The sequence below is a fragment of the Sciurus carolinensis genome, chromosome 2 (assembly GCF_902686445.1).
Source record: "Sciurus carolinensis chromosome 2, mSciCar1.2, whole genome shotgun sequence".
In the NCBI taxonomy this organism is placed as follows: Eukaryota; Metazoa; Chordata; class Mammalia; order Rodentia; family Sciuridae; genus Sciurus; species Sciurus carolinensis.
Genome location: NC_062214.1, coordinates 121,081,359 through 121,083,450, shown reverse-complemented (window position 1 = coordinate 121,083,450; position 2,092 = coordinate 121,081,359). Strand labels below are relative to the sequence as shown.

Here is a 2,092-nt window from a genome sequence, read left to right as displayed (position 1 = left end):
CACCTGGGTCCCTTTTACTGAACTGGTCCTTTTCACCAGTGAACAGGAGTTAATTTCCAGCAACATCTCAAGCATGTTTTAACTTTCCTCTTGCTGTCCTTCTTTGCTCACTTCCTGCTAGTGAAAGAACACTCAGAATGAATTATGTAACGATTCCATGTTATTCTCTTGAAAAGCCAATCACAGCTATCTTTCCTTTTGAGCATAATACCAAATATATTTAGCCCTGATTTTTCTTCCCATTTATAGTTTTCCATTTCAGATACAGCTGCTAAATTTCAATGTAAACATCAAATTCTAAAAGTCAAGTCCCTTTTTTTATCCCAATAACTGACAATCTATCTTTCTTTCAAGGTTATTTCAGAGGACACACTGAAGAAAATGGATGGAGGAAATCAGTCCTTAGTGTCAGAATTTTTGCTTCTGGGACTTTGCCACTCATGGGATATTCAGGTCTTGCTCTTCATGATATTATTTATGATTTACCTGATGACTGTATCTGGAAATATTTTTATCATGTTACTAATCATCAATGACAGCCATCTCCATTCCCCCATGTACTTCTTGTTAGCCAACTTGTCCTTTGTTGACATGTGACTTTCCTCAGTCACGACTCCTAAGATGATCACAGGCCTTCTGAGGGAGAACCAGACCATTTGCTTTGGAGGCTGCATGTGCCAGATCCTCTTTGTGCATTTTGTTGGAGGAACTGAGATGGTAATACTGGTGATAATGGCCTATGACCGCTATGTGGCCATCTGTAAACCCCTCCACTACACAACCATTATGAATCTACAAAAGTGCATTGGATTAGTAGTGATCGCTTGGATTGTTGGCTTTGTGCATGGCATGAGTCACCTAGTTGTGATTGCACAGCTGCCTTTCTGTGGCCCCAGAGAAATAGATAGCTTCTTCTGTGATATGCCACTGGTAGTCAAGCTAGCCTGCATGGATTCCTATAATCTGGACACTTTAATGAACATTGACTGTGGGTTTGTGGCTGTAACCTGCTTTATTCTGTTGCTGATATCCTATGCACATATTCTTGTCACTGTTCACCAAAGCTCTAAATCTGGTGTGTCCAGGGCCCTTTCTACGTGCACTGCCCACATCACAGTGGTGGTGCTCTTCTTTGGGCCCTGCATCTTCATCTACGTGTGGCCAATCAGTGTTACGTGGCTGGATAAATTTCTTGCTGTGTTTTACACTGCTATAACACCCCTTCTAAATCCTGCCATTTACTCATTGAGAAATAAAGAAATTAAAGATGGTATGAAGAGATTCAGAAGCTATTATTATGGATTCCAAGGCTAATATTTAATGCCCAGAAGCATGTGAGTACTTCAAATTGACAATATATTGATTATAGTATAAAACAGGTTGAGAATTATGGTGTGTCCATTTTGTGTCTACATGTTATTAGTGCCTTCAGATATGAGAAAAAAGGCTATTTTAAATCAGAAAATTTCAACATTTATAAAGAAAGAAATGTAATACCATGAATTATTTTTCTAAAACCCCTTCTGTATGGGGGATATTAGTTTTCCTATGGCTTCAACTACATTAACAAAACTTGTGTAATGCAGTTGACATCGACATATCCAATCTGATGGGTTACATCTTCATGAAATTTTTTGAATTTTCTTTTAACCCCATTAGAAAAAAATATGCTTATGAAACATTGATGCTTCTCCTCCAAATTTCACTTATCTCTTTACAAAAGGCAAAACATTACTATTTGTTCCTTAACAGAGATTCCTACCCATATATGAAGGGGGAAAAATGAGAGAGAATGAAATGAGTGATAAAACACTAAGGAAAATGGTAGAGATTGTATTCTATGTGCTATTCCTTAATTCAATAAAAATTAAATCAATAAGCAAATAATGATAGCTCCTGTAGTTATTAACCTCAAAGAATAATATTTTTGTTTTGAATTATTAATCAGTTTTGTAAACATCCTGAAATGTAATCTACCGGAAGCAAGGACCATGGCTTACCTAAGTTATCTCTTAAAAATGTAGTCACAGTAGAATGGAACGGACACTTAGCAAAATACTTTCATAAATCAAGTAGAAGCAAATATTTTCAT

At 36.7% G+C, this 2,092-nt stretch overlaps 1 pseudogene; it reads left to right on the top strand.

Annotated features, from left to right (window-relative positions):
* Positions 1-378: 378 nt before the first annotated feature.
* LOC124977540 (olfactory receptor 4K3-like) lies at positions 379-1,314 on the top strand (annotated as a pseudogene).
* Positions 1,315-2,092: the final 778 nt, after the last annotated feature.